Source organism: Lytechinus variegatus, chromosome 2 (genome assembly GCF_018143015.1).
Source record: "Lytechinus variegatus isolate NC3 chromosome 2, Lvar_3.0, whole genome shotgun sequence".
Classification (NCBI taxonomy): domain Eukaryota; kingdom Metazoa; phylum Echinodermata; class Echinoidea; order Temnopleuroida; family Toxopneustidae; genus Lytechinus; species Lytechinus variegatus.
This window is the reverse complement of record NC_054741.1, coordinates 30,470,344-30,485,355: the sequence shown is the minus strand read 5'-3', so window position 1 is coordinate 30,485,355 and position 15,012 is coordinate 30,470,344.

Here is a 15,012-nt window from a genome sequence, read left to right as displayed (position 1 = left end):
GCTGCAGGATCCCAGCCAAAACACCTGCAATCGGAACTGACTGGTCAAAATCAACTTCTGCGAGAGCTTTCAAGTCATGATACATGTAGATCCCGGAGCAGCAGGATCCAGGCCAACAAGCCTGGAAACAGAACTGATGGTCGGTCCAAATCAACTCTTGGGAGATCTTTCACGTGATGATAAATCCTGAAGCTGAAGGATTGATCCAGGTCAAAACACCTACAACAGAACGGACAGGTCCAAATCAACTTCTGCAGGGTTGAGTCATGATAGATCAATCATATAGCTACAGGATCCGGCCAACATGACTAGAAACTGAACTGATCGGTCAAAATCAACTTTAGCATGCATGATCTTTCACGTCATGATAGATCACAGAGCTGCAGGATTGATCCAAGTCAGAACACCTGGAGACGGAATTGACAAGCCAAAATCAACTCCTGCATGCACATGGCATTATGTCCGGAAACGGTATGGAAAGCTAATATGATCTTCATTGCAGGCTTCGAAAGGGAGGGGATAAACCAAGGCAGAGTTTGTTGGCTTTCAAGAGAACGACTACTGTCATGAATGTTAGCTAGAGATAAGTGGTATCCAAGCACTCATTTGAAAATTACTTTCTGGCGGGATTTTGGTGTTTGAAATAATTTCTAACTTAGTTGACTCATTCAATTCTTGGCGGTCATTTTTCATCGCTCCAAGATCAGAGATATTCAACTTATAAGCACCCATGACCTCCTGGTGAGCTCTTGTAACTGTTCTTATTACTGTTCTTCTCTTGTTAAATGTTGGTTTTGTTGATTTTTTCCAAGCCATTTGTAGGTGTTATACAGGGTCTTAAAGGATATTCATAGGGCAAATACATAGTCACTAATTTCCAGAATGTCAACGGTTTCTAGACTTTTAATTCTCGATGATACAAATTCGATCAATTTTACCTCCATTGCCAATCACTCAGATAAGTAAACATGAGGTCTATTATCATTCAATGATAAATGGGTAACTAAATTATATAGTAATAACAGACATTTACAAAGAAACCTTTGCTTTGAAAGACACCAAATAATTTAAATCGATGGTCGATCTTTTACATGTGTTTATGTTAATCCATGATAATTATGGTTTCAAATGGAGAAAAAATAGGTTAAGGTGATTTTTTAACATGCAGCAAGCGTTACTATACCAATAATATGGAACGCATAGACATCGTCTTTGGAAATATGAACCATATCATGATTTTTTAGTTACATTTGTGCAATATTTTACGCCAATCAATAATTATCTATCAATAATCTTACCATAAGACCTTTAACCGTTGGTTGCTACAGAAAACATGTTACATCATCTGGTATTCCCCATGGGCGTGTATTCATGGTATAATGGTTCCTGGGTTGTTGTGATTAATGTATAAATTCTTTAATAGAAAAGATATGGTTCATATGAATTATGATAATGAAAAAATACCCTATAAGAATTGGTTACTGTGGAAAAAATGTTACCTAGCAACCGTTGCTATGGTGCTTATTAGGTATTCCTAAGGAAAAATTCATCACATGAGGAATCTTTGGGCCAGAGTTAATTTCTGAGCTATTCTGAGTAAATCATATTGATCATATTCATCTGAACAATGATAAACAATTTGTTGCTATGGAAAATGGTCCCTTAGCAGCCGTTGCTGTGAATAAATGGATAAAAACTGTTGTGATACAAAGGAACATGCTTTAGATTAAAATTCATGCACATCGCTCATGAAAATGTTACTTAAGCCCAATAAAGCTCAGGTAAATAAGTTACCTAGCAACCGTTGCTATGTTTGGCAAATTAACGTTGGCACCCCCTGCTGAAAGTGACGAGAATAACTTACTCTATCTCCGTGCCAATTTTCATGCTTTTACCATTTTCTGAAATTTTTTTCACCAATCACCTAGACTATATCCTCCGAACTCTGTTCGGGATACAATAAAACACTAACTATATCACATGCATAAGATTGAAAATATTTTTATTTTGAAATAACATTTCTACCAAACTATAAGAGGAAATGGGTGATAATAAAGACAATTTGTATTTTGTTCGCTCGCTTCGCTTGACATTATAGATATGTAAGAAACTTTTTTATTCAATCAAATTATTATTACTATTATTAATATTATTATTATAAAGAAAATGAAACGTGTAAAAAAAACGGTTTGGATATTGGAAAGCAAGGTGAAACAGGCCTAGCATGTTTATCTTCACTTATTTCAGAATAAGTGTTTTCCCTTTTTCTCACTCAACTCACTTAAATAATTATAACGGACCTGCTCAGCAAGCGAGATAAAAACAAAATTTTAACACCCAAAAGAGCTTTTAATTTTTGTTCATAGCTCACTGCGTATTTTTATGACGGTTCACAAAATAAACCAAAACAGCAAGTGAGGTGGAGAGTGGTTACTAACACGTTTTCGAATTCTTTCAACCTCTTTCCCTCACTTAACATTTTCGTTCAGCTTTGAATATTTATTTCTTTCCATTTCCTACATTATAAGTAAAAAAAATGAAATAAAGAAGTGACGTACGATACGATGTCATATTAAAATTCAGATCACAATAAAAATATTTGAAGTTCAAGTAGACCAACTGATAAGTAGACTTACAAAAAGCATGCCTAAATACTTTCTGAATGCTTTTGATGTTGGGTGATTCCATACGTGTCGTACGGGACATTTAGAGAGCATTTGACAGTTTTTGACAAGAAAAAACAAAAAATATTCCAGGTGATATAGGTGATCATCAAGTACTACCAGAGTGTTAGAAAAACCAAGACTTAACATGACTTGAATTCACATCCTGTATAATACAGATTTAAAATAGTGATGTGTCGTACGGACGCAGAAAAAGTGGCTTTTTAGAAACCTCAAGTTTGTGCTCAAAAGTCTGTGAGTTGGGCAGATAAATTTCATAGAAACTGAACTCAAATTGACACTCAATTACCTAAGAACAAACACATTTATAAAAGAAAGCAAAATAAACATTCATGAATAAATAAAGCAAATTATAATTTTCGAGAACATTGTGGCGTACGGGACATTCAAAATGTGTTGTACGGGACATCTCTAAATTGAAGCCAAACTTTCTTACTTTATGTCACTTTGACTTCTTCAATCACATTATTTGGCTGATAAAGCCAGGCTGACACTTGCACGACTTTTGGCCACGATTTTGTCGTGGCAAGTCGTGCCATTTTGGGGCACGAACTGGGAGGCTCCCGCACTGTTTTACGACTTGTTCACGCATAGTACACGACAAGTTCACGACGAGTTCACGAATAGTTCACGAATGCGTGCCCGTCAGTGTCCACATTGACACGAACTGGCACGACGAGTTCACGCATAGTTTGCGCATAGTTTACGCACTTCCCGCATTGGCACGACGAGTTTGCGCAATTCGGACGGTGTCGTGCTGAACTATTCGTGAACACGACGTGAGCTGTTCGTGAACCATTCGTGACAGTCGTGGCATGGCGCGCACTGCCACGCACTGGCACGCATCCTCCCGCATCGTCCCGACGAGTTCACGAACAGTTTGCGCATAGTTCACGACCCGGTGGCTAAATTTTGTCGTGACCAAAATTTTGAACATTTCAAAATTCTCGTCCCGACATGGCACGCAGTCACGACGTGTTTACGCACACTTCACGCCAGTTCACGACTAGTTTGCGCACTGGCACAACTTGAGTCGTGCCAATGCGTGACACAAAATCGTGCAAGTGTCAGGCTGGCTTAAGACATTCATTAGGTTAGAAACCGCTATTAGCTGAATATTTCTGTCAATATTTCTGTACAGGCACTTGCGTGTTGTACTGGGCAGCCTGAATAAAAAAAAAGAACTTTTTATCAATCAGAAGGAGCATTGCCCCTTATTTTTTCCTTTTTTATGAAAAATCTTTTAATAAGTAGTCATTCAGGACAATATAATTAAGTAACCTCAACATAAATAAATAAATAAATTTCAAGCAAACAAACAAAATATACAATTGGGAGCAATATGTTATATTTTTTCATGATGGGAAATGTACAAGTGTTCACAGCATTTTTACGAGCTGAAAAACTTGAGGTTTTGTGTGAAGTTATATTTTAGGGAATTAATTGATGATTTCCAAACACTATTTAAACAATGAATGAATGAAACTTTGTGTAAATTATGGGGCTAAAATGTTATAATTTTTTATATAAAATGTATATCTACATGATATATGTCACAACTGTCACTTGTAATTCCACAATTTTTTTTCCTAAAGAAATGCGGTTCTACTTTTTCAAACCCATCTGCATTTCATGAAACCATATGGTTTGTCTTATTTTCCAGATTTTTTTTTACAACTTGAAAAAAGTAAGGAGTTTCAATACTGTATATAAAAAATAGTGATCATCAAGGGAAGTCCAAATAGATGATCATGATGATTGATATGTATTTTTTTTACATCTTATAATAATTCCACATTAGCATGCAAGAGGAAGTCATCTTCCAGGCTAGGTTGAAATAATTATAAAAGTTTCTTTTCATGCTCAATGAAAAGAAATTAACCTGCTCTGATCAGTGAAAATCACCAGTTTAGCTGAAGGGATTCACAAAAGAATAAGCCTACATGAAATCAATTAAAATGTTTAGAATCACCTATTTCATGTTCTATGGAGATAAACAAAGTACTTTTTCAGTTCACTTTATGTTAAATCAATTAAATCAATTTAAATATGCCTACTATTTATGGCTTTGTGAATCAAAATTCTGCAATTAAATGCATTATATACGGGACATGTCCCGTACGACACAGCGTGTGTCATACGGGACAACTTTTAATAGGACAATAATTGAAAAATGAAGGGCAGTAATTAGATCCTTATGGGATAAATCGATCACCCATGGGTCAAACAAAGAGAAACTGATTTTATGAAATTGCATCATCAAAAATAAAATTGTAGGAAAAACTTTTGCATTGTCATGTGTCGTACGGGACATTGCCAAAAATAGGTTCGGAAAATCAGGGCTGCCCCTATTATGGATCATGAAAATGTTGTAGATATTATTTGGAACCATCAATGATATATTATTCTATTGACCTGCAATATTTTCAATATTCTCTTGCTTTGCAAATAATTGTTTCAGGCGGTGTTTGTACTTGACTATTCAATGAGCAAAATTATTGAAAATTTAAAATTCCATTGTTCCCCCCAATTAAAACTATATCTGTCTTCACTTTTGGTTAAAACTCATAATTTTCATAAAATTTAGGTATCATAGTAAAATATTACACTACTTATGACTTATTGAAAGCATGTTGAAATTTATGATATTTTTGAAGTTCTAGTTTGGAATCGCCCTGTTACTCTATCTCATTTTTAACCTCCTTGTCTTAACCAAGGTTTTTTTTTTAATGTCAAACTTGCGCAAGTCTTAGGTCACATGATCAATGTTAGATGACATTTAGGGTCAATGAACATAGTATTTTATTATCATGGTGTCTTTGTGAATAATTATTATTCTTTCATTTTCAAAGTCAGCACTTTGGTGCTGCTGTATAAATTGAAACGAGAAATGCAGTCGATTTGGTTGAAGACAATCTGACACTAGACCAATTGACGGGATAAAAAAAACATCAGTTTAATCAGCTAAGAATCTTCCATCACGTCACAGATGATTTAGGAGGATATTTACTTTCACTTTTATGGAGAATATTCATTAACACTATCTTAGATAATAATTAAATATATAGGATACAACCTTTGATGTAAAAAATCCCTTTCCCTTGCAGATATTAAGTTAAACACTAAACTATTTATGGGATGAACACGTGTTTCTTTCTTTACTTATTAATTTTTGATAGCGTGGGGTGTAAGGGTCAATTGACAGTGAACTTCAGTCAAACGTCAGACTCATCTGGAGTATTAATTTTGTTTGTCAAATATAGATTGGTCTTTATTTCATCATTCCAAGAAATGCAAACATTGTATTTCTGTGCATTGTAAATCAAGTGATATATTTAATTTCCTTTGTCGAGTTTATCATAATGATCACTGCATTAATTGCCGAAACGTACGGTAATCATTTTCCTAGAAATTGTAACTGATAATTATTGTTATAAATTCATGCTGAAGTCAGATGATCACCGCATTGTGGAAAAAGAAACGCTAACCATTTTAAATTTAAACCTTTAAACCGAAGATTCTAATAATAATGCTTATTGACGATTTTCTTATTTAATATCGAATGTGTCGTCGAACAACAGGACATCACCACAAGGAGCAGATCTATAGCAGGTAATAGAAATCTTTTTTTTTACTCATAATTAATACAATTTTGCACAGTGGTCAATTTTTAACTCTATGTTTCTCAAAGTGTGAGGACAATTCTGCATGCACTTTTATACTCAGCGAAGCGGAATCCGGGCGAGGAATGAATTCTATAATAGAAGAATATTAGAAGAATTATTAATTTTTTTATTCATAATTAATACAATTTGGCACAGGGATCAATTCTGAACTCTATGTTTCTCAAAGTGTGAGGACAATTCTGCATCCACTTTTATACTAAGCGACGCGGAATCCGGGCGAGGAATTAATTCTACAATGCAGTCTCTATCATGTTTGTCGAGGGTCCTTGAATCGGAGCAGCAGTTTCGATCGATCGATCACTGTCACCATGGTCACTGTTAATTTGTCCTGTCTGTTATTGGTTCGCTGTTGTTTTTTCTTCTTTTGTTAGTTGTTCCTGTCTTTTGTTTTGTTTGTTTGATGTTTTTTCTCTCTCTCCTTTATGTGTATGGTGTGTTTTTCCCCTCTGTCTATTTCTCCTGTTTGTTGTTGTTGGTGTGTTAGTTTGTTCAGGTTTGGGGTCTGATGGTTGGGGGGGGGGTTCATGGGGTGGGACAATGCTCAATATACATTCATTCTTTCATTTTGCGTAGTTGTTAGTCTTTTTTTATTATTTGCTTTAGCTGCATACATTAGTTGTTGAAATGATATTTTTGCATGATTTCGGAGTATGTCTCTGTTCTGATACAATTTGCCTGCTATGTTTATTACACTGTTATTAAATTTGTGTATTGCACTGCTGCAATTATCATTTTGTTTTATATTTCTTTGATTGTGCATGTATGAAATTTATTTGAACGCTCCCGCGTTCAACTATTCTTACAAGAATCTGGCCATGGCAAATCCTTACGTTTAGCTTATTGCAAATATTTTATCCGGTATCATGAGAGTATAATTATAATGAATCCATTTATCATGTTTATGGCTTGAATAATTCAAATTGGTTAGTACTTTGATCATCAAACATTAATACGTTCCTGACACTGGTACGGGTTAGGGGATATATTCTGGCACTTTATTGTGTAAGCGAGGGTTGAGTTGTAAAAAAATATAGTATACACTCCAAATTTCAAGATTATTGTACGATAAGTTTCTGATGACGTTGATCAAAATCATACCTGTTGATGAAACACTAGTCTTAGTCTTAGGCTTGTTAAGACAAAAATATTTCCCACACATCCTAACAATTTTATTTTTAAAGGATACTGTCAATCACAAAATAGAAATATGAATTTTGTTCAAAGTTTTGAACGTTGTATCATCTCCCAATTATATTCTTAAATATTAATCACAAGTTTTCCTTTCTGCAGTCTTTTCTTTTTCATTTACATCATTTTTCCCATTATTTCCGCATTTTTGAAAGTTTATATAATCTGATGACCTCAAAAGCATTTCATAATGCACCGTTATTCCCGATAGTCATGATCCACTTTTTTTAATTCTCAACTCACCTCTTACTATTAAGCAAATGAGTTTTCATTTAACAAATCTCGATTGTTTAATCCTTATTTTTCTATATGTAAACTTTCTATTTCTTTTCCCATTCGCTATTGATAAACTATATACCCTTCCCACTCTTTATATCGCACAATGTTTTAAACGACTGAAGCGACTTTTTAAGGCTCTTTCATGCAGGCTCGCTCGCCGCAATTCATATTCCACATCCTTTGAAATGCGTATTTTGACATCATTCTGATTTCCAACTACTGAAAATTTGCTCGCTCGCTCACATTGAGTTATTGACTGTAATTCAGTAGTTTATATTACAACAAAACATTTACAATAGCCATATAAAATGAAATAGGCATGTAACTGTAATCACCAAAAGAGATAGATGGTAGTACTATGTGCAAGGTTATATATCCCAGGATACATGTACATGTATATATAGCTATTGATGTGATAATTGCACACTCTTGAACAAGTTAAAAGACGGTTTTTGGACACCATTCTGTCTTCCATCTACTAAAAATTTGCTCGTTTGCTTCGCTCACTCGCATATCAATATAAACTGCATTTACAACTTATATCTCAACAAAATCATTATAATACAGCCATCGAAAAAAAAACCCAATCGTGATAGGCCCTTAATTGAAAGATGGTATTATGTACACGGTTATATACTGAAGTGTTATAGTGTCCCCAAAATTTTGAAATTTCAGGTAAATATATTACCTTCATCCCCACCCCCCCCCCGGACCGGATTTACGCCAGTGGTATGTTTAATATTATTTTTATGTCAAGTGTACTGGGTTTAGTGCTTTTTCAAACATAACTTGAATATGCATTGCATATTGTACATTTTCAAAGTTGTCAAAGTTATTGGGAGTACATCAAAATGTTTGCCCCTTCCCATATTTTCATGGGGAGACCTCCCCCTATCCCCAGGATCGATGCCTCTGTTTAGAGTGATTTGACTCTATTCTCTATACGATACACTCTATTGCATGGACTACTGTGTATGTACTAGACTGTATGTAGGGTAGTAATTCCGGGCTTATGTTCTTTTGGCAGCCTGTCTGCATTGTTGAGTATCTTATTCATCATTCAAAGATGTGATATATTGTATTTGGAATTCTATATAAAAGTGATCGAATCATGTCAAGTGCTATTTAGGTTTCAATTTGAATAGAATTTGCTTCCGCGCTCCGCGCGGGAAAATATAAAAATTGCCATTCCCCTTTATTTCCCACACCTTTTTTCTACTCCGTTTTTCCCCTTCCCGGCCGTGAGAATCGTTTATTCTTGCCAGAAATTATTAAGTGTTCATGGGTGTAAAGAGTATGAAAGGTATTTTTTTTGTATTGCATTGATACAAAAAAATTGGCTCTCCTGTTCGGGGCAGGTAAACATTACCGTCACTCCCGAGTCCCCAAGTGCTTTTTCTTCCGCTTTTCAGCAAGTAATTTTTGTGTCTGCTCAAAGGGGGGGGGGGAATAAATTCGTGCCGTGCAAGTTGCAATAGTATGTACGATATTAAACTTTATTCTATATCGCTGCACATCCATCTCCTGTCTTGTTTTGCGTCATTGATTTGAAATTTTGAATATCAGTTATCACTTCTTAATAAAAAAAAGAGGGCTTAATATGAGCGAAATAAAAAAAAAATCTTCCAAAATAAATCACAGAGGTTTCCGTGCTTCGCGAGCATGGGAAAGAAAAAGTCCCTCTTCTAGCTTGCATCATCCCTTTCACATTTGAGCTCGTTTTTCTTCATAGAGTTATATATAATCTAAGAAATATCCAAATTAGAACATGTTAAAGTTTTAGATAAATTTCTAAAAATCAGAGCTTCAACGCCATTCGCAGGAAGGAATAGGGCATATTTTCTTTTGTATACAGGTCTATCCATTTTCTACTCTGTTTTGAGACTTGAGTTAACGAAATTTAATGTAGATAAACTTTTTACACTCAAATCTGATGTGACCAAGATAGGCATAATTGTACCTTTTCTGTTCTCTATTGCTATAAAACGTTTAAAGCTTCTGCGCTTCGAGCGGAAAGAGGAATTATTTCAAATTCTCTAATCTTTTCCCATTTTGGGGGAAGCTCATGATTTTTTTTTAAAATAATTTTTTATCACAGCAAGTCAAATTTTGAGTTGATAAGGGTACTGAAGACGCTTTCTTTTGATTTGAATTTGACATATCAAAAACTTCGCAGGAGGGGGGAAACTACCCCTCCCCCTTCTCGCGCTCTGTGTTTATTGGCACGCTTTACGTGCACTTACCGCCCCCTCAAAAATTAAATCATGGCTACGCGGTTGTGTAGGGCCTACACTCTTAAAATACTGACAATACTAACATTTTGGCATTTATCGATTTATTTTATTGTCCTCTCGTCGAGAAAAGTACCCCCTAAATGTCAGAAACGTCGGATCCAGATTCCGGGGTCCAGATTACCCGACCATTCGATAATTTTGCTATCATTCTAAAAACCATCGGGTAAACCAAACCCTGGAGTTGAGGGATTTGGGGGTCTTTTTGTCGAATGGTCGACCCGACGCGACAACCCGATGTGATGACACCTCCTGATTATGACCTTTGCTTCCACCATGGCCCTGGGAAGCGGGGATGCTGAGGGTGCTAAAGCACCCCAATTTTTTCTTGGCGTGCTGCGTGTGTTATTTTCCATAGGCAGCACCCCTTCGATATCTGGTAAGTATGATAAATGGCAAAATGTATAATGAAAATAAACAACGTTTTGTAGGACCCCCCCCCTTCGGAATTTTCCTACACATAGCTTGAAATAGTGCTTCAAATCACCCTTTTTCGGATCGGAATGTCAAATATTTTCAAGCTCCCGCTCGCGCTTACATTATTAATGTAGGAAGATATCCATGCAATTACCCATCCTTTCCCGATTTACAAAACATGAATAGAGTGTTCCGTTTTCAGGTCTGAAATCTCAATTTTGTTCCCAGGGCCCTGGCTTCATTGACCGATATTGATTAAATCCCCCTAAAGTTGTAATTCGAATATTTTTTTTGCTACACCTTTATCATGTTTATCTTTCAATGTCGACATCACATTGTAGGGAAAATCGGACATCAAATATACGATCTCTACATACACTCTTAAATCGGCTCGGTGTAATAAGCTCAGAGGTAAAAAGGGCAGAGGTAAATTGGCAGAGGTGTATTAATGGCAGCGGTAAAAGTGGCAGAGATGATAATGGCAAAGGTAAAAATGGCAGAGGTAAAAATGGCAGAGGTATAAATGGTAGCGGTAAAAATGGCAGAGATGATAATGGCGGACCTAAAAAATAAGATGGCTGAGCTAAAAATGACAGGTATAAATGGCCAGTGACAGTCTCAAACCGCCATGCCAAAATTCCAAAAGCCCCTCTATGCACATTAGATTTAGTTAGAAAGGTTCTGAGAAGAAAATTATCATTATAATGTAGGATTAATGGAAAGGGTAACATTTTAAAATCACACTGCAGAACTTCTGCACCAAATTGATAACACTTGGGTTGGTATTTTTTTCCTGGCCATCTCATGTCAAATCGCTCTTCTTATATTCAAATTTGAAGTACACTTTGGATCCCAAATGTTGTACTTAATATAAAAGGGGAAATTCATCCTGGGGCAGTTCCACGGTTACGGAGTGACTTTCAGAGACAAGTTTTAACATTCAAACAAAGATATCACACATATTGAAGAAGTTATTTGCAAAGAAATGGAACCTGATAGTAGTTGATGAAATCCACTTTTCAAAATAATAACATTTGTTATTTTGATCCACTGAATCAATGAGATATGAATATTCATAAACATGGATACGGAGTGACGTAAAATGGACATGCATATTTGAGGAGAAAGCATATTGCTCAAACTCGATGAACTTTAAATGGCTATAACAATGTTTAGTTATTGATTGGATTCTATGTTGTTATAGCTTTAATAATTATGCTGCATTACATTTAAAAAAATTGGTGCAATTTTTGACTCACCTGCATTAGTGAGATTATAGGCGCCGCTTTTCCGACGGCGGCGGCGGCGGCGGCGGCGTCAACATCAAATCTTAACCTGAGGTTAAGTTTTTGAAATGACATCATAACTTAGAAAGTATATGAACTTAGTTCATGAAATTTGGCCATAAGATCAATCAAGTATTACTAAATATTCTATCTGAGTTTCATGTCACATGACCAAGGTCAAAGGTCATTTAGGGTCAATGAACTTAGACCATGTTGGGGGAATCAACATCAAAATCTTAACCTGAGGTTAAGTTTTTGAAATGTCATCATAACTTAGAAAATATATAGACCTAGTTCATTAAACTTAGACATAAGATTAATCAAGTATCATCAAACATCCTGCATAAGTTTCATGTCACATGACCAAGGTCAAAGGTCATTTAGGGTCAATGAACTTTGGCCGATTTGGGGGTATCTGTTGAATTACCATCATAACTTTGAAAGTATGTTGGTCTAGTTCATAAAACTTGGACATAAGAGTAATCAAGTAGCACTGAACATCCTGTGCGCATTTTAGGTCACATGACCAAGGTCAAAGGTCAATGAACTTTGGCCATAATGGGGGTATCTGTTGAATTACCATCATAACTTTAAAGTTTTATTGATCTGACTTTTGAAACTTGGACATAAGAGTAATCAAGTATCACTGAATATCCTGTGCGAGTTTCAGGTCACATGATCAAGGTCAAAGGTCATGTAAGGTCAATGAACTTTGGCCACATTGGGGGTATTTGTTGAATTACCATCATATCTCTGTTAGTACATTGGTCTAGTTCATAAAACATGGAAATAAGAGTAACCAAGTATCACTGAACATCTTGTGCGAGTTATAGTAGTTTTCAAAGTCAGCACTGCTGCTATGTTGAATCGCGTGATGCAGGTGAGACCGCCAGAGGCATTCCACTTGTTCATTAAGTACAACTTAAAACATACACCCATACCCTGTTACGGAGTGACATCTGTAATATTCACACACAGGCAAAGTAAAATGAACTTATATTTCAAAATTTTCATTTGATATGCTGTAAATTGATGACCTTCAGATTATTCAAAAGAAATTTTTTAAAAACAAGCAATAGTTTTCTGATAAATTGAAATTAAGTAAAAAACAATATATGTAGTTCCATGTATATAATTTTTGTATGGTTTGGAATCTCCTATAAGGAGATGTCTAAGAAAAAGTAATTGTGGCTAATTATGTTCCCCTTTTGTATTTATGAAATCCCATATGAGTTTTGATAGAAAAATTTGATCCAGATTTGAAATAGAGCCAATATGAATTTTTGGAAAATGTCCACTTTTGCTTGGAATTGCAAGGCCCCTGACATAAAGTTTAATGTAAAAATAGCAGAAAATAATAGTAGTTAAAATGATATTGGTGAGGGTTTAGGGAATCCATCAAAGATTTAAAAAGCTATTCGAATTTTACATTTGAATGGTGACGTCATTTGCGAGCAGTTTTCCCATATATGGTGTAATAAAAAATATCAATGAAATGTCATTTTCTTAAAAAAATGAACATGGTTTTTGAGTATATCAACATACAAATCATTTTTCATCCGCTCCTGAATTTTACTTTTTTTTAGCAATCATGAACCACTGATTAAAAATTTGAAAAGTATACATTTTGGTGCATAGAATACGGGGCGGCTGCTCGTATAAGACGTCACAGATTAAAAAGAAAAAAAACCTCAAATTTCTAATCACTTACTGAATCTTTGATGGGTTTTCCTCAAACCTTCACCAATATATTTTTCTGCTATTTTACAGTAAACCATTTGTCAGGGCGAACTTCTCCTTCAAAACAGGTTGATAGAATGGTACCTAAGAAACGCCTATGGTTATTTTTACTTCTGCCATTTTTACCTCTGCCATTTTTACCTCTGCCATTCTTACCTCTGCCATTCTTACCTCTGCCATTTTTACCTCTGCCATTTTTACCTCTGCCATTTTTAACTGGCACCCGAAAAAACAGAGAGTTAAATTTACCCAATATTGGAAAGAAAGGGAACATGCATGTTTGCTGGGTAATTTTTTCCCTCAATATTTGCCAAAAATGCGTATATGTAGGGAAAATTTCAACGCGTAAAATTTACAAAATGTTTGGTATATTTTTACCCAACATGCATGTAAACATGCATGTTCATATTCTACCCAATACTTGGTAAACCTTTTTTTAGAGAGTGCGGGACCTTCTTGAAACAATGTGTCGCAATGTTATCATAGTCAGTGGCGTAACTACTGGGGGGCATGGGGGGCACGTGCCCCCCCCCCCAATCGGCTGGCCCAAAAAAAAAAAAAAACGGGGAAAAGAAGAAAAAGAGGGAAAAGGAAGAGAAACGTAGTGGGGGAAAGAAGAAATTGTCGTTTATCATAGTGTTATATTCTGTTATACAGTGCGTATCAAAAAAAAGTTTACACTTTGAAAAAGCCCTGGGAATTAAAAAATATACAATATGTGGGTATTTTTTCACATATAATCTTGGGTTTGGGTCTTATCTATCCAATGAAAGTAAAAGTTTTGACAGAATGCTACACTGGAGTGAGCACTGTCCATTTTTGTAAAGCTCGCAGAAATCTGTTTGCGCAGAAATGCTTGTTTTCACGCTGTGTCAAGGGGAAAGGGCGAAATCAAACTTACCCTGCGAAACATTTCTCATACATTTCCCTTGCACTTTTAGTCAATTGAATAAAAGGGATACATTCAAACATTTTGTTACAATTTTGCCACCCAAATTGAAATTTCAACACTTAGTAAGCACAACCTATACCATTTTTGTGCCAGCTGGATCTGAAGACAACTGAATCTGAACAAAAGTTTATGTCAGACATCTCTTTATCATTTAAAGTGGGGTTACATTTCATTTTTCATTCAATACTTGTTTCTCCACACTTTCCCAAGCTTGACAATGATTAACAAAATGAAAATCAAGCCTAAGCCATTTCATCTAAATCACAGCTCAGTGTAAAGCAAATATCGTCACAATGGCCTTGGTGTGTGGGGGAGTGGGGTGGGGCGCAATGCACTCTTCGAAGTGTTTTGGGCAAGGAAACAAGTTAAAAAAGGAAAAAAAATATCTTCAAATCAATTTTACTAGCTAAATTTCACGTGTTCTTCATGATTAAGGTCTACTTTTATTCGCATAACTATTTCAAAGTTCTGCGCAAATCATTTTTCACT